We start from the raw sequence: 18,439 nt of genomic DNA on the forward strand, positions 1-18,439 counted from the left end.
GAGATGCAGAGATGACGTGGGGCTTTGGGGAAGCCAAGAATTTAAATGTATGACCAAAGCCAAAACAAACAAAACCAAAAAGTCCCTCCACAACCCTTGCAAATGGTCCCCCTCGGTGAGCAGGAACCATTGCCCTGTGAAGAACAGCAGGCTGTCGAGTCATGTTTCATTCGACGTTGTTTTGTTATAACATTGATGAGATGCTGTGTCATCTGGTTCATATTCATTAGCCTGTGGTTAATTGGTTTCTTTATATGTCGTTTTGCTGAAGTTGCAGTTTCCAAGGACCTATGGATGCAGTTATTATATATGGCCTGGCTTACTCCTTTCGACCACCCCTAAAGTGTGTGCCCCCTATTTTAACGGTGGGGGCTGAGTCTCAGCTGAGGAGCAGCAGAGCGGAGCCGCGCAGGGACACGGCTCCATGGCTGACGCTCAGCCGTGTCCTAGGGCAGAGCTCTAGATCAGAGAGGACGATGCCGTCTCAGGTGAAGTCTGTTAAAATAATTTAAAAAGTCAAATGCCATAACCAGATTGTGTGTTGGGAAGCATGTGTTGGCTTCATTTGGGGACAGTGACGGTACCAGGCCCGGCTCCGGTGCCCTTGCACTAGGCGAAGGTAGCAGCTGTCTTCCCACGAGCGTTCCCGCCGCAGGGCAAGAGCAGGTGTGCACGCCCTGTTCAGGTCCTCACGCTTATGGGGTGGCTACGGGAGCTGTCCCCACACACCCCCAGTCGAAAATCTACATATAACTTAGACTCCCCTCAAATTTAACTACAGTCAGCCCTTCGCAGCCTCAGATGTAACCAATCATGCATGGGAAACCGTTTTTTCCACGGGTGTTTGGGAATCTGCAGTTGGAGATATGAAAATACCGTTTGTGATCCGTGGTTGGTTGAATCTGTGGATGCCAAGCCCAGGATAGGAAGGGCTGACTGTATTTAGAGAATAAAAGCCGGGTACACGGGGACCTGGGCAGTCCACCCTATGCTGTCACAGGGCCAGCTGTTCTCAGAACTTGCCAAGGCTTGGCGAGGAAGAAGTTTGGGTTAACGTTGAGGTTCAGGTGGCTGTGGACGTGGCAGGGAGGAGAATCCAGAAAGCAGCGTGGAAGTAATTACTGAAATGGAAAACTTGTCCTCTGGTTAACGTCCTTCACATGGAGGGGAGAAGGACGAGGAGGGATTTGCTGACAACCTCGGCCAAGGCTACAGAAAATGAACAAAATTGCAGCCAGTACACTTGACGGGGAGGGAGGGACTATGGAGGCTGCCTCTCTGGTGTCATCAGGGTGACATGTCCTTAGAGAGGCCGAGTGCAGCCCTTGAAGAAAACTCATCTGTACCTTACTGTGATTGAGTCTTGAAGAGAAATCAGTTTTCTGACTGAAAGCTGATAGATCAAGGCTGGCTGTGGATAAACCTGCTGATCCCAAACAATTTTGTTCTAAAAAAAAAAAAATGAAACAAAACAGAACACTTCAGTTGCCAAGAGCAGAGCTACAGCCGCATCCAGAGGGCTCTGGGGGAGGGGAGGCAGGCAGAGCGGCCGCAGAGGCAGCGCAGCCTCCCTGGTTTGGGACCACAGCCCATGACTCGCCCCCTGGCCCCCTCCACAGGAGGTGGCCCACAATGCTGAAGCCCCTGGATTTGAAGACAGACTTGAAAAGCAAAGAATGAGTCCCAGGAATCTCCTGGTAAGAAGCCAAAGTCAGAGCTCAGCTGGAGGGGACACGGTGATTCAGGGTTCTTAGTGAGTCATATGCATCCTCATTCCCAATTCTATTAACCACCTGTGTCTCAACTCATAATTGGTTTGGATTGAGAGCAGGTAAAACAGGAGTATTGCTTATCCCCACCTGTTCCTTCACTCCATATCCATCCCATCACCAAAGTGGTTGATTTAACTGTCTAAATACCTCTTGAATTCGAATTCTTTTATTCCTGTCTCTCCCCCTACTGCCTGGGCCATAATCATCTCTTGCCTCAGTTAGTGGAACAACCTCCTAACTGGTTGCCTTGCCCCTTTGTAAAGCTTTATCCGAACAGCAGCCAGCATGATTTAATACTGGGAACAGTATTTTATTATGCAAAATGTCAAACACAAGGAGAGTTGAGAGAACTTTACAAAGGACCTGCACATGTCTTTCACTGAGATTTGACCATTTCCATTTCACTTTGTCTTCTGTGCCCCCTCCAGCCAACCCTCCAGCCCTCTAGTCATCCGTCAATCATCATCTTTTTCACACATTTCAAAGGAGATTGCAGACATCAGCATAACTTCTCCTAAATCATCCAAGCATGCATTTCATTAACCAGAGTTCAGCATTTGTGGAATTTTCTCTTTCAGAATGATCTTTTTAAAAGGTAAAGATGGTTATGATACTCCCAGGTTTAAGACCCTTCTAGGCTTATGATAACTCCCAAATCCTTAACATGGCACATAGACCCTGTTTCATCTGGTCCCCATGTACCTTTCCAACCCAATCTCTTGTCCTTTCTCTCATTCCCATGGCAGGCTCCTCCTCGGGGCTGTTCTCTCCCCCTGCATGGCGGGGAACTCCTACTTGTCTCTCAGCTCAAAGAATGAATGGCTTCTCAGGGACGTTTCCTTGTCCCCCAAGGATTGGTGAGATGGTCTCTTGGGGTCTTATGTGCTGCTGTGCTGGCACTTACCACCTGTTGTGTGAATGCACACCTACAGGCTCATGCCCGCCTCAGCATTGTAACCATAATGCTGTCCTTCTTGGTGAGAGAGAGACAGGGTTCTGAACTCCGGCTAACCTGAACCTTCTTTGATACTTTCAACATTCTGTGATCACGCTTGCTCCAGGCCTTTGCACATGCTTTTCCCTTTCAACTGGGACCTTCCCGTTGCTTCTAGCACTCTTAGTACCTTCCCTTAGCTGATGCTTTGTATTTTTTTTTCTTTATTGATTTTTTTTTTTTTTTTTTAGAGAGAGAGAAAGGTTGAGGGAGAGAGAGATAGAAACATCAATGAGAGAGAATATTGATTGGCCGCCTCCTGCATGCCCCCCACTGGGGATCGGGCCCTCAGCCTGGGCATGTGCCCTGACCGGGAATCAAACGGGCAACCTCTTGGTGCATGGGTCGACGCTCAACCACTGAGCCACACCGGCTGGGCGCCCCTTGTTTTTTTAGGTCTTATTTAGGAGCAGTCCACATGCCAAGAAGCTCAAGTCTAGATTAAGTGTCCCTCCTGGTGCTCTCCCAGCCCTTGGGTTGCCTCTGTCATGACACCACATTGTTCTGGAATGGCCTGCCTACCGAGAGCTCCCAGACCAGCGGGGACCTGCTGTCTGATTCACAGCTGTCCCTGCAGCTCCTGGTACATGGCAGACTCCTGGTGGGTACTGAAGTGAGCAAGTGATTTTTTTTTTTTTTTTTTTTTTTAAATGTAAGAAAGATTCTCTCCTGTGATTCATTTTTACTAAGAAGCACACCAGGAAAAATTCTGGGAAACCTCAGAGTTTTGTGTGGTCACACTTGCAAGTGTTATATTATGTGATGTACAGTCTTGTGGATTTCCACCTTTGAAAAAAATTGTTTTTCTGTCCTTTGTTTGCCGCATGTATTGCTAGATGAGGACCTGTGCCCCGAGGGGCTTATTTTGCTCATCTTATTGACTCGGCACAGCTCTGTTAACCAGGAGCCGGCAAGTGTGGGTGGTGAATTGTTTCTTAGGCACATACACCATTTCAGGTCTAAAGAGTGGAATTGGATCAGTTCATATTTTATACACTCAAGAAAATAATTATACATCTTCCTAGATTTGTTGTAGTCTTTCTGTCTTTGTCTTACATTGAAAATGTCTGAGAAAAGGCACAGAAGGGTTGGAAGGCTCATAACCTTTTGCAGTTTATAGAAAGTGGTGGAGCCCAGCAGGTGTGGCTCAGTGGTTGAGCATCAACCCATGCACCAAGAGGTCGCAGGTTCGATTCCCGGTCAGAGCACATGCCCAGATTGTGGGCCCGATCCCAGTGTGGGGCATGCAGGAGGCAGCCAATCGACAATCTCTCTAATCGATGTTTCTATCTCTCTCTCCTTCTCCCTTCCTCTCTCTCTAAAATCAATAAAGAAAAAATATTTTTTAAAAAAAGAAAATGGTGGAAAGTAAATAGCCTTAAGGTGGCAAATATTTGACTCCTTATACCCTTGTGCCTTGCAAATGAAAAGATAGAGAGGGGGGGAATCTATTTTCCAAGAGTTTGTGGATAAATTGTCATCTGTTAATGCAATGATTAAGCAGTAACCATTCCTAGAAAAGTGAATCTAGTGATTCTTCAGTGACCTCTGTTATAAACCAATATGATAGAACATTATGCAAAGCTCTTGAATGTTTTGTGTTTACTTAAGATTTAATTCTCTAGAAAAGGTTAATGGTTGTGAATATTCAGTGCCTCCAGCTTACAAAACTAGAGTTTAACTCGGTGAATATCTCCTCACATGTGAGTTGATGATTGTTTTTTTGATCCAAGCCTGTGGAATGTCTGGTTACCATGGGTACAGGGGCTTTAGAAGAGCTGCTGAGTCTTTAAAGACAAAGCACTGCGCCATCTGCAGAAATGTAGACAGTATCTACTCCCAATTCCCTGGCATGGTGGTTTCTTTGGATCTGGAAGCAGTTTCCTGGGGCTGTTTCTACTGCAGGATGAATGGTGCCGTTAGGTGGAGTAAAGAGACACTGGCTATGACAACAGTTTTTCTTAGAGCTATACCTTTCTCTCATTCTAGGAAGAAGGGGAAGGGGAAATCAACTAAGCTTTCTCAGGCATTACTCTTTTACAAACCCAGTACCAAACTCTTGATAGACCTCGTGTCACTGTCTTGTCTACTAGTCAACGGCAAAGGTTGTGTCCAGTTCAATACTGTACACCACATAGTTTATATTGATTGATACAAGTAATTGCTGAATGAATGAGCAAATAACCCTGCATAGATATTATAAACCCATTTTACAGATGACCCCAGGGAGGTTAAATAAGTTGCTCAAGTCCTATCTCCTTATCACCTAACATAAGATATATTAGTAATAGTTAACTTCATATCACTGTATTTAAGTTGTAGGATATCCTCTTCTGGGGAACGGATTAGCATATTTTTGGTTGTATACAGGATAGATTATCATGTGGAGGTATGACTTTGTTTTCTTGAAGATTAAGTATGGTTTAAGGTGTGTATGGGTACCAAGTTGACAAGAGTAGACTGTGATGGTCAGTTTTATATGTCATCTTTTCTAGGTACTGTCTCCCATTATTATATCAAACACTAATCTGGATGTTGCTATGAACTTATTTTTTAGAGCATATTCAAGTCCATAATCAGCTGTGAGAAATGAACAAGGATTTAAATCTAGGTCCATCTAGCTTCAAAGTCTATGTTCCCCTGTTGAACAGGTAAAAAGGGTCTATTGAATTATTCCTTGGCACTTATATCTTATAATAAAATCTGGAATGTACTGGGTGCCTGCCCCTCACTGAGCCAAGTATGTCACTCAAGTAATCACATGGCAACCTTCAACGCTATCACCTCAATGATGGTCATGGCAAAGGGGGGATAGAAAACTTCCACATTCTGCCTGACTCTTTTCCATGCCATTCCCTAAAGGGTTTCTTCTAAAGTTCCTGTCTTCAAAATGACAGATTCTTCCCATGACCAAGAAGTTTGGGGAATATTCATGCTATTACCACCGCCTGAGGACTCAGTATACATGCACAGGGCGTTACAGACTCTGAGGAGCCCTGCAGTAAAGACATTGCTTCAACTCCACTTGACCCAGCATTTCCAAACATGTCTGACCGCAGCAGCCCTTGTGTGTGTTACGCCCGTTAGCGTCATGGCATGAGTGTTGCCGATCACGCTTAGGAACTTGCTGGCCTGCCGCCTGGCGCTAGGCATCGGTTTCACACAGCAACAGTGGGAAAGGTGCTCAGAACACATCAAACTCCTCGTTCATGCATGTTATTTAGATAATGCTGCACATTTATTTATATTACATTTTTGCTAAAGGTCTTATTTGGGCTGAATTTCTGTTCAGAGGTGGCTCATGTTACCGATAGGCTACATGTCAGGTTCCAATGAAAGGCGATTCTTGCATCTTTTGGCAGAATGAGCCAGTGAAACTCTAAATTCTTTTTCCATTTTTTCCCCCTGGTATATCATTTTGATTCCCTTCTCATTTATTTTTTGTATATTTTTTAGTTATTAGTGGTTATTCTGGGGATTACAATTAACATTCTAAATTTCTAACAATCTACTTTGAATTGATACAGATGTAACTTTAATAACATACAGAAACTCTGCTCCTGTACAGCACCAAGCCCCCTTTACGTTGTTATCGCCACAGATTACATCTTTATACATAGTATGCCTATTAACACACATTTATGATGATTTTTTTTATGTATTTGCATTTTTTTGGTCTTTTTATTTTAATCCTCACCCGAGAATATTTTTCTCTTTATCATCAGAGTGAATGGGAGGGAGGGAGAGGGAAGGGGGGAGAGAGAGAGAGAGAAACATCGATGTGAGAGAGACACATCAACTAGTTGCCTCCCGCATGACCCAACTAGGGCCAGAGATAAACTGCAACCAAGTTACATGCCCTTGACTGGAATCAAACCTGTGACTTGTTGGTCCATGGGCCAATGCTCTAACCACTGTGCAAACCAGCCAGGCCTGTATTTGCATTTTAAATCATATTAAAAAAGAAAGGGGAATTGCAAACCAAAAATATAATAATACTGTTTTTCATATTTACTATATAGTTACCTTTACTGGTGTTCTTTACTGATTCATATGGTTTTGAGTTACTATTTAGTGTCCTTTTATTTCATCCTGAAAGACTCCCTTTATTATTTCTTGTAGGGCAGGTCTACTAGCAATAAACTCCTTCAGTTGTGTTTATCTGAAAATGTCTTTATTTCTCTTTCATTTTTGAAGGATATTTTTGCCAGATACGTAATTCTTGGTTAATAGGTGTTTTTTTTTTCTCTTTAAACATTTAAAATCTGTCACCCTGTTGCCTTTTGGTCTTCATGGTTTCTGATGAGAAATCAGGTGTTAATTTTATTGAGAATCCATTGTACATGACTAGTTGCTTTTCAGTTGCTGTTTTCAAGATTGTTGTTCAACAGTTTTCTTATTTAATCCTCACCCAAGGATATGTTTTTATTGATTTTTTTTATTTTTCAGAGAGAGTGGAAGGGAGAGGGAGAGGGAGGGAGAGAGAGAGAGAGAGATGGAGAGAGAGATGGAGAGAGAGATGGAGAGAGACGTGAGGGAGAAACATTGATCAGTTGTTTCCCATATGCATCCTGACCAGATTGAACCCACAACCTAGGTATGTGCCTTGACCAGGAATTGAACCTGCAATCTTTTGGTGTGTGGGATGACACTACAACCAACTGAGCCACCTGGCAAGGGTTCGACAGTTTAATTATAGTGTTTCTCAGTGTGGATGTCTTTAAATTTATCTTAGAGTTCATGGAACTTCTTGGATGTATAGATTCATATACTTCATTAAATGGGGGACTTCTGAAACATTATTTTTTCTACCTCTGTGTTTCTCTTCTCTCCTTCTGGGATTCTCATAATGTGTATATTGGTACACTTAATGGTGTCTTGCAGGTCCCTTCAGCTCTGTTCCTTTTTCTTTCTTCATTCTGCTCCTCAGACTAAATATATTTTTTTTAAATCCTCACATGAGGACATTCTTCCATTTTTATCTTCAGATAGAGAGGGAGAGAGAGAGAAACATGGATGTGAAAGAGACACATCGACTGGTTGCCTCCTGTACGACCCCGACCAGGGCTGGGGATGAACCACAATGGAGGTACATGTCCTTGACCGAAATCAAACCCATGACTCTTTGGTCCATGGGCTGATGCTCTAACCACTGAGCAAAATTGGCCATGGCCAGACTGAATACTTTTTAATGACCCTATCTTTCTTCTGCCTGTAAAATCTGCGACTGAACCCCTCTAGTGATTTCTTTATTTTAGCTATTGTATTTTTGAGCTTCAGAAGTTCTATTTGATTTCTTTTTATACTTTCTGTTTATTAATATTCTCTGTTTGTTAAGAAATTATTCTCCTGATTTTTTTATGTTGTTTATCCATAGTGTACTTTAGTTCTTTAACTATATATAAGACAGTTGATTTAAAGATTTTGTCTGAGCCCGGCCGGTGTGGTTAAGTGGTTGTGTTGACCCATGTGCCAAGAAGTTGCCAGTTCAATTCCCTGTCAGGGCACATGCCCAGGTTGTAGGCCTAATTGCCAGTGGTGGGTATGCAGGAGTTGATGTTCTCTCTCATTGATGTTTCTATCTCTCTCTCCCTCTCATTTCCTCTCTCAAATCAATAAAGAAAAAAAATGCTTTAAATAAAGTTTTTGTCTGGGAAGGCCAATGTCTGGGCTTCCTCAGAGACATTTTCCATCTATTTATTTTCTTTTTTCTTGAATGGGCCATACTTTCTTTACATGTTTATATTTTTTCTGCTAAAACTTACCATTTTGAATACTGTAATGTGACAACTCAAAGAATCTGGAAATTCTCCTCCCCACCCCCATGACTTTCTATTACCTAAGGGCTGCAGTTACCCATTTGTTTAGTGACTTCTCTAAATGACTTTGCAGAGACTATATTTCTTGTCATGTGTGGTCATGCATGTCTCTTTTCCATCATCTCAGCAGTCAGCCAGTGACTTGAGAAATAGTTTCTTAAATGCCTGGAGCCAAAAAGAAAACAAAATGGAAACTAATTTGCAGTATTATCAGTCTGCAGATTGTTCCTGAGCTGGAACACTTCGGTGCTTGCCAGACTACCTACAACTCTGTCTTCCTCCCCCCTTCCTGTTCCGAGGAGCCTAAAGGTCAGACAGCGGGTCAAGCATAGGATCACCTGAGGCCTCTTCTGAGTGTGCTCTCAGACTTGGGCATGTGCGTAGCCCTCCGGCTTCCCTGGGATACCTGGAAACTCTTCAAAGCCTTTATTTATGTTTCTTCCTCCTCAGACTCCTCCTTCCCAGGATTTTTGCTCTGTCTGCTGCTTGTCCTATCCGCCATCCCCTGCCGCAGGTGGCAGTTAGTAATAGAATGCCTGTAAACACTTTTGACAAATGCTGCCCCGAAGGCCATTCCAGTCCTGAGAAAAGGGGGCAAAACAAAGGCAAGCCTCTGAGCCAATCCCTCAGGAAGCCACCAGACAGCTACAAAGCACAACCACAGTTCTTTGCTAACAGTGTCTGAATTGCTCCCTCTGGCACCAGCAAGCTGCACCGCCAGAGCCAGAAACACGAGTGGCCGTGGCCACTGGGCCAGCAAAACACCAGACACTCTCATCAAAACTTAGCAGCCTCTTCTTTATTAAGTATTCCCCTGGTTGTTTTAAGTTTTTAAAAATTACATTCTCAATTCTGACAGTTTTTGACAGTTTAATAATGTTTTCTTCAGTGGAAGGGTGGATAGGTGGAGCTCCTTACGTCACTGTTTTTGTTGACACTGGTCCTCCAAATTCTTTTTGAACTTAGATTCTTTGACTTCATGAATCACTAAAACCTTGGGGTTCACAGGGAGATTTGGAGGACCATGATTTTAGACCATGTATATATTTTTTATCCTTTTTTGGTAGTATTTATCCATGTCATTTTTAATGCTACATTGTATTCTAAAATATAAATATACCATAATTTAGTCAATAATTTCCCAAGTGTTGACCATTTCGTTCTTTTCGTTTTTCTACTATAAATAAAAGCATCATAAGCAGTTCTTAATGCAAGTTTTTGTCTAGATTTTCGAGATATCCTAGAAGTGAAATTGTCAGGTAAACTTTTTAAAAGTTTTTGACACATTTTAAAACAATTTATATTCCTATCATCACTGTTTGAATGATTATCAAACCCTTCCTAACAGTGTTAACATTTTTAAACCTATGCTGATACAATTTTGAAAATGTAGTGAGCTTAAATTTTTTTGAATTAGTAGTTCTTTCTAGTACCTACCTCATAATGTTGTTTTGAGATTAAAAGAGTTAATATAGGAGAAGTACTCAGACTAGCACCTGGACCTCATAAACATTATATTATCTCTCGTTATTTTTGTTGTTAATTTGTAAATTGTTCATGTCTTTTGCTTATTTTTTAAATTGCTCTTCTATAGGTTTCTTTGACCTATTTACATATTATCTATCTATTTATCATCAATCTATTTGTCCATTCTCAGAAATTTTATTACATTAAAAAAATTTTTTTCCCTTTATTGATATATTTTTTTTAGAGAGAGAAGAAGGGAAAGGGAGAGAGAGAGAGAAACATTGATGAGAGAGAACATCGATTGGCCGCCTCCTGCACACCCCCTACTGAGGATCAGGCCCACACCTGGGCGTGTGCCCTGACAGGGAATCAAACCGGTGACCTCTCGGTGCGTGGGCTGATGCTCAACCACTGAGCCACACCAGCCAGGCACATTTTAATGCCTCTTGGTCATAAACAGATAAAGGTATCTGTTTATCAAATTCTGCCACTAAATGAAAAAGCCAGCCAACCTCAGGAGGGGAGAACTCTTTCGGGAGCAGTGATTCTCGAGTTTGTGTGAGGAAGCCCTGCGTCAGAATTCTTCTGGACAGCTGCTAAATGCAGGTTCCTGGACTCTGTTCCTCTGTCTGGGTCAGCAGGCCTGGGGAAGGGTCCAGGAGGCTTCTTTTTAAAAAAAAAAACAAGCTCCACCAGGTGATTCTGAGGCTCATGGAGGTTTAGGGAACCATCCGATAACAGACATGAGTTAGGGATGACATTCTCCTTACTCTCGTGGTCCTTTATCTTCTCTCTCCCAATGAATGCTGTTATTATTGGTGAGTGTTTGAATGAAATTCTTTAATATTCTGATATTGGTGTGTTTTGATTGTTAATCTTTACCTGCGGATATTTTTTCCATTGATTTTTTTAGAGAGAGTGGGAGGGAGGGAGGAAGGAGAGAGAGAAACACACAACATTATGAGAGAGATGCATCAATTGGTTGCTGTGATCAGGGCTGGTGATTGAACTTGCAACCCAGGTACGTGCCCTTGATTGGGAATCAAACCCAACTTAGGTCCGGTCCCATCCCTGTAAACCAAGCAGCTCTCTGGTGCATGGGCTGATGCTCTAACCACTGAGCACCACCAGCCAGGGCTGATATTGTTTATTAATACACATACTTCCTTGCTGAAAAGCCAGATGTTTCCTCTTTCTAATCAACCTCCATGGGCCTTGGTTTTCCAGTTTGTGAAGCAAGGGAGTAGACTAACACTAGACCCTCTTTTCCTGACCTTGACCCTTTCTGTCCTTACCCCGCGATCAACACCTGTTGCTCCACCTACTTACATACACGCTGCTTGTGGATTGAGTGTGGTCATCCCCTTCCTCGGGAGACTGCTCCTCCCTGCTCCCCCTTACTGTGGAGGAGCTGCTCTGTTCTTTCAGGACCCCCTCCTTGCTGGAGCTGCTTGGTTCACAGGGATGGGACCTGACCTAAGTTGGGCAAATGAGACCCTTCCCTAAGTTTTTAGACATGAGGTCAAATCTATCAGGTTAATCTCTCTGCCATAGCTAAAACTAATAAAATAAATAAACTAACTTTAAAAAGTTCCCATCAGTCAGGTAGAAAAATTTATTTTCAATGAGCGGGTGTACAGAGCACAGCTTAAGTATGAGGTGGGAACAAAAGGTCCTGACAGCATTTTGTTCCTGGTTTCAGTTGCTCCCAATGTTACCGGTGGTGAGAGGTGTTTGTCCCCACCTGCTGCTTGTGAGAGTGGAATTCTTGCAATATCCTGAGAAAAAGAACTTTCTGAGACTCGCATGGGAGTCTCAGATATGGAATTACATCCCTGAGTTTCCAAGGTCCCATTTCCCCTTGTCACACCAAGGAAGAAGTGTAGCTGTGGCTTTAATTGGGCTCAAATCAAAGCCATGTCTAGAGTTCCCATCCCATGTTGGAGCAGAGTCCAGCCCAGCATCAGGCCAGCGTAGCTTGTTTTCCCCCTGCAGCCCATCAGCTCACTGCATGTGGGGTCCACATGGCCACACCGCTCCGGAGGGAACACGGGCCAATGCAAGAAAGCAGGAACCAGAGAGCCTCACAAGCCAAGAGCCCAAAAAGAGAATTCCGTTTTTTAGGGGATTATCTATCCCCAAATTTTCACAGGCTGGCAATGGCCACGCCCATTCTGGCCAATGATCTCTGTACCCAGATGTGACTGACAGGCACCTTCCCTAGTGACCCCAAGTTCACTGTGCGTGCGTCTACCTCCCCTTTGTTGGATCCCTCCCCCAGGGGTCACAGGGAATGGGCTGGTGGCTCCCTGGGGAGAGTGAAATTGGAGCTTCCTGGTGAGTTGCCCAGATGACCATCCTGTAATGTCTGGCCTCCCCTTTTGTTCCTTTCCTGTTATTAATAACTAGCGAATGCCAGTGGTATCATCCAGACCCTGCAGCACACCATGCCTTTCCTAACTCTCTCATTCAAGTTAGAGTCCTGCCATTTGCACGAAGAGGGTTCCTGGCACACACATTTTCTCTTTCCTTCCATGCGGGTAGTGTGATTGCCTACTTTCATGAGACTTGGAGTACAAGCTACCACTAGTGAGAGAAGAACGGAAATCGATTTAAGTGGTAGCATAAGTGGCCCAGCTTGAGGGTCACTTAGAGGTGAGACGGCTGTCGGCAGTCTTTTATCTCTCGAGCTAAGGGATCAGGAAGGCTGAGCTGAAGAGAAAGAGATGGATGTCATGGGCACGCAACATGTTTCTTGCTAAAGAAAGATTTCATTTAGCAATTACTTATTAACAACTGTACCACATCCTCCATCCTGGACTGAATTACCATCCTCCCTCTCAGGATTTAGTAATTTTGTAGCTCAACTGCCTCCCCTTGGCTTGGAGCCTCTAAACCCAAAATTAATTAAAATAGCTTAAGCTTGATTCAGTGTCTTGATGAAACAAAATGTTCAGGGGGAAAAATTAAACTTCTCTGTCTTTCCCGTCCTTCTTCCCTCTTGGTCTCCTTCCTGTGGGGCAGTTCCTCTCACTCTCTCTCTCCCATCATCCTGGGGTCTCCCAAACTCATAAACTCATGCTTTGCTTACTTCTTTCCCACCCTGTAATGTTCTCTCTTCCCTATATCTCTCTGAGTTCAGAGGTAAAGGCGTTAGGCCCATTCAGCTTTTCTGGTTATTCTTATTATCCATCATTCTGATCTGAATAAAAATGTCCCAGGAGCCAAGCAGCCAAAGAGAACCGCCGGGGTGGGTGGCGGCGTGGGAGAGGGGTGGGACTCAGTCACTGATGCTCGGTCTGCATCCAGGCCCTGTGAGCTGACCCTGACCCGGCCTCCGTTTGAATCCAGGTCTGTCGAGAACAGGCCTTCCTGCCCTACGGGTAAACCCAGACGGCAGCACTTCTTAAAACTCTTTCATCACACCGAGCCAGGCAAAATGGTTTGAAAAGAGTAACGCGTCATAGCCGCAGACCTTGGGGCCTGTTCCCCTGCCCAGGTAGGACTTTCCGGAACACAGTCGGCCCTCATCACTTTGGCTTCGACTTCCCGGCTTCGCTCTGTAGCGGTTTTTTCAAATATATTCATTAAAAAGTTTATAGAGACAGTGAAAATGATACAGCGTGTGCTCAGTTGTCTGAGTCAATTATATACCCCTGTATTAGAATTAGAATTACTGTACGTCTGGACTGTAGGCCTATGTACTTCAGCACTCCAGGAATCCTTCAACGCCAGGTGCAACCACTAGAGTCTGGAACCGATTAACCGTGGTCAACGAGGGATGACTGTATAAACCATGTGGGTTTTTCTCTCTCTGGTCTGAAGAATTTGCTGCTCTGCAGAGGTAGGGAGCAAACAACAGGTGCTCAGGGCCCACCTGCAGTGGCGTGGCGTGGCTGTGATGGAAGTCCTAGGCTGGTTCACAAACACCCACCACTCTCTCCTCCTCCTCTCTTCCCCTGTGCACCATCTCGAGTGTGAACACCGAGCCCGGGAGGGCCATGGAAGCTCTGTGGGGCAGATGGCAGGCCTTGTCGGTATGAATCCCTAAATGTCCCTGTGGATCCCCACCCCCAGTTACCAGTGGGTCTCTAGGAGAATGAGAAATAAGCTTCTGATATGTTACGCTACTAGGATTTGGGGGGGGGGGGGTTCCTGTTTCAGCAGATAATGTTACTTTAACTAATAGATATTTCTTACTATGTGTTTAGAAGCCACTGTGAATCCTGATGGACATCATGCTGAGTGAAATAAGCCATTAACAGAAAGACAAATATCATATGGTCTCACCTATATGAAGAGTCTAAAAAAAGTCAAACTTATAGTTACGGAGAGAGTAGAATGGTGGCTACCAGAGGCTGGGGGTGGGGGCGAGGGGACATATTGATCAAAGGGTGCAAACTTTTAGTTGTAACATGAATAAATTCTGGAGACCTAATGTACAGCATGGTGACTCTATTATCAGGCCCTTGAATAACATTGCTTCATTCAACATTTCGTTGTAACATTGATGGGAAAAATCAATTCTTGGCCAGGGCTACTGTCTGTGTGGAGTTTGCATGTTCTCCCCATGTCTATGTGGGTTCCCCCCACATCCCTGATAGGTGCATGTTTGGAGAAAATTTAGACATGCTGGTTCACCTGTCTGCATGAGTGTTGGTGTGCGTGTGCCCTGCGAGGGAAGGGCATCCTGTCCAACACCCGGAGCTGCTAGGATAGGCTCCGGCCACCATGAACCTGGAATAAGTAGGTTAAAAAAGATGGATCTTACTTGTTTTCATTTATTTTTCTTACTCTCACCCGAGGACATTTTTCCATTTTTTGTTCAGATAGAGCGGGAGGGAGAGAGAGGAAGAGAGAGAGAGAGAAACATCGACGTGAAAGAGACATATTGAGCGGCTGCCACCCGCAAGACCCAACCAGGGCCAGGGACAAACTGCAACTGAGGTACATGCCCTTAGCGGGAACCGAACCCGGGTCTCTCTGGACCACAGGCCGACGCTCTAACTGCTGAGCCAAACTGCCCAGGGCTCATTTATTTTTCTTAAATGTATGTCTAGTTCACATTTATTTCAATGTTTAATAATAGAAGTGTTTGGGTCTTTGTTCAGAAGTTTGGTGATGTTTTCGTGACCTGAAATGTGCTTAACCTTTATTTATATTAATTAGCCTGGGGTAACCTGGGTTCATTATATGTCATTTTGCTTAAAGTCACAGTTTCCAAGAGCCTATTGTCAGCATTATATGAGAGCTTACTGTAATTAATAATAATGTATTCCATACTTGAAATTTGCTGAGAGAGTAAATCTCAACTGTTCTTACCACACACACACACACACACACACAATGACTCTGGGAGGTGATGGATATATAAGTTAGTTTGTGATAATCATTTCACCATGTATGCATATCAAAACATCATGTTGTATATCTTAAATATGTACAATTTTTATTTGTCAATATAAGAAGTCAAACCTTTGCCAGGGTATGCATGGAAGAGAGAAAAAGGCAGAAGAAACATGTAGAAGATAAACCCGTTACGGATTGCTTTAGCTCTTACCGTGAAGCGAGGGGATTGCATTTTATCTGTGGGTCGTTCCCTGCTCTCTGTGTAGATATGGTAGGTACACAGTCATGATTGTAGAGCCCTGGCCAGTTTGCTCAGCGGTTAGAGCATCGGCCCACGGCCCAGAGAGGCCTGGGTTTGGTTCCCACTAAGGGCACGTACCTCGGTTGCAGTTTGTCCCCAGCCCCAGTTGGGGTCGTGTGGGTGGCAACCAGTTGATGTGTCTCTTTCACATCGATGTTTCTCTCTCTCTCTTCCCCCCTCTCTCCCTCCGGCTCTATCTGAGGATAAATGCAAAAATGTCCTCAGGTGAGGGTTAAAAAAAAAATGATTGTAGAATGAGTGAATAAATGATCAATGGAGAAATAAGTGAATAAATGAATGCATGATCAGTGAATAAACAAATAAATACATCATTGGTAATGGAATGAACATTCATTTCCACAGCTTTTTGGTAAACACTCAATTTACTATACTTCACCCAAACACAGAGGTCTACTGTGCTCTAGTCTTTTTCAAATGAGGAGTATTGTTGGTCACTGTACACCACCTCCATCTCCCTCCCACACACACCCCCCAAAAAGAGGATTCTCACTTGTGGCTGTGCTTTCTGGCCTTTGTGATTCTGCCCAAAGTCCTTTGTGATCCATAGGTTGGCCCCTTCACTTCCCTTTTCCAGGAAGAAACAGCAGGAAGCCACAGTGTGTCCTAGAGAGAGCGGATGTTATCAGCAGGTCCCGGCAAGGAGCAAAGATGGTGCCAGGTGACTGCTTTCCAGTCACCTGTGTGTGTGTGTGTGTGTGTGTGTGTGTGTGTGATGCGATGCTCACACCACTTCAGTGAAGTTCTCTTGTCAAGCTTGTTTTTTTTTTTTCATTTAGTCTTGGTTGAGATTAATTAATTTTATTAATCTTTTCAAAGAACAAATGGTTGGATCTGTTGTATATTTGGTTTCTTCTTTTTCTCTTTTGTAATCCTCACCCGAGGATATTTTTCTCTTTATCTTCAGATAGAGTGGAAGGGAGAGAAAGGGAGAGAAAAACATCAATGTGAGAGGGACACATTGACTGGTTACCTCCTGCATGACCCTGACCACGGCCCGGGACGAACTGCAACAGAGGTTATGTGCCCTTGACCAGAACTGAACCGAGATTCATTGGTCTGAGGGCCAAACTGGCCAGGGCTGGTTTCTTTTTTAACTCATCTTTATTGTCGAATGTATTGCAGATGACCCCGCTTTTTCCCCCCATTGACAAGCTTGTTTCAATGCCACATCCAATGGCTTCCTTTCTGTGGCAGAAAGCACACAGTGGTGATGATGGTGATGAGGCGCCACTTGGCAGGGGGAACGGAATGGGTAGAAAATATAATTGTAGCACTAAGTAAGGCATGTAGGCAATTTTGTAATTTCTGTAAATGTAACGACAGGAAATAGAGCCAACTGAAATCCGCAATCATAGCGTCAGGGATAGTATCTTTCTCTAAAAATCTCTTACTCAGACTGCATAAAAAGGTTCGTCACAGTTACCTTATCCCAAAGTACACATTGTGAGGGGCTGCGGGGCCCAGGGGACAGTATTTGGGACTGGAAGTGGGGGCTCGGGTTCCAGCTGTGGCTTTGCCATCAACAGTCTGTGTGGTTAGGTCAATTCGCCTTTCTGGGCCTCAGATTTCTCATCTGTAAACTAGAAATAACATGACCTACCTCGCAGTTCATGAAGACTGAATGAGAGAATGTGTATAAATTACGTAGCATGGGGCCTGGTACTGTGACCAGCTTCTGCTGTGGGTCCTAACACCGCCGTTAATCAACTGAAGACCTCGCTGCTGCTGAAAATGAGGGTGTGCTCTGAAAGAGGCCCTGTGAGTGTGAAGAGTTCTTGGGGTTCTCACAGGGAACTCAGCTTGCGCACAGCCCATCCGCAGGGTGACTGTAAAAGAATGTGACTCAGAAATAGCCAGATGGAGGATGCACAGGGCAAGGTCTGGGGTCTGGGTGAGGAGCATCCGTGCCCCTCCAGGAGCGTCTCCCAGCACCTCCCCGCATTCCCCAGCCTGGAAGCTCCCCGAACCCTGTCCTCCTGGGGTTTTATAGAGCTTTCATTACATAGATGCGACTGATTAAATCACTGGCCTTTGGCAACTGACCGAACCTCCACGCCCTCTCCCCTCCCCTGAGGTTGGGTGCTGTGAAGGGGGTTACTAAAAGTTCTAATCCTCTAATCACCAGGTTGACTCCATTGGCAAAAGCCACACACACACACACACACACACACACACCCCAGTTTAGATGCTTTACCAAAGTTTCCTCATTAACATAACAAAAGAACCTTTATCCACTTTCAGGAAACTCCTAAGGTTTTGGGAGCTCTGTGCCAGGAACAGGATGAAGACCAAACATGTACTTCTTATAATAAATCACAGTATCACAGCTGATAACTAAATCCCGACGTTACTTCCGAGCTGCGACGCGCCCTGCCCAGGACGTGCATGCTGGTTTGTCTAAGCAAGTAAGAACCATCGCGTTTCCCTGATTCCCAGCTCCCTTGCTGTAGGAGTGGCCGCAGATTCCTGTTCAACCAACGAGATCTAAAGGGAAGCCCAGTGCAGACTACTGGGAAGCCTTCTAGCTTCCTGTTAAAAAGAAAAGGTGTGGCTGCCTTGAGCATAAATGTGATGTCTGGGGCTGCAGCAGTCATTCTGGAAGCATGAGACTATAAGATGAGGGAGGGCCCGAAGAATCGGGGAGCTATTATTGAGGTACTGAACCAAAGAAATTAGTTGCCACTTCTCGAACTCTTATTAAGTCGGGAAAGTAGAT

The sequence above is a fragment of the Molossus molossus genome, unplaced genomic scaffold, assembly GCF_014108415.1.
Source record: "Molossus molossus isolate mMolMol1 unplaced genomic scaffold, mMolMol1.p scaffold_m16_p_13, whole genome shotgun sequence".
In the NCBI taxonomy this organism is placed as follows: domain Eukaryota; kingdom Metazoa; phylum Chordata; class Mammalia; order Chiroptera; family Molossidae; genus Molossus; species Molossus molossus.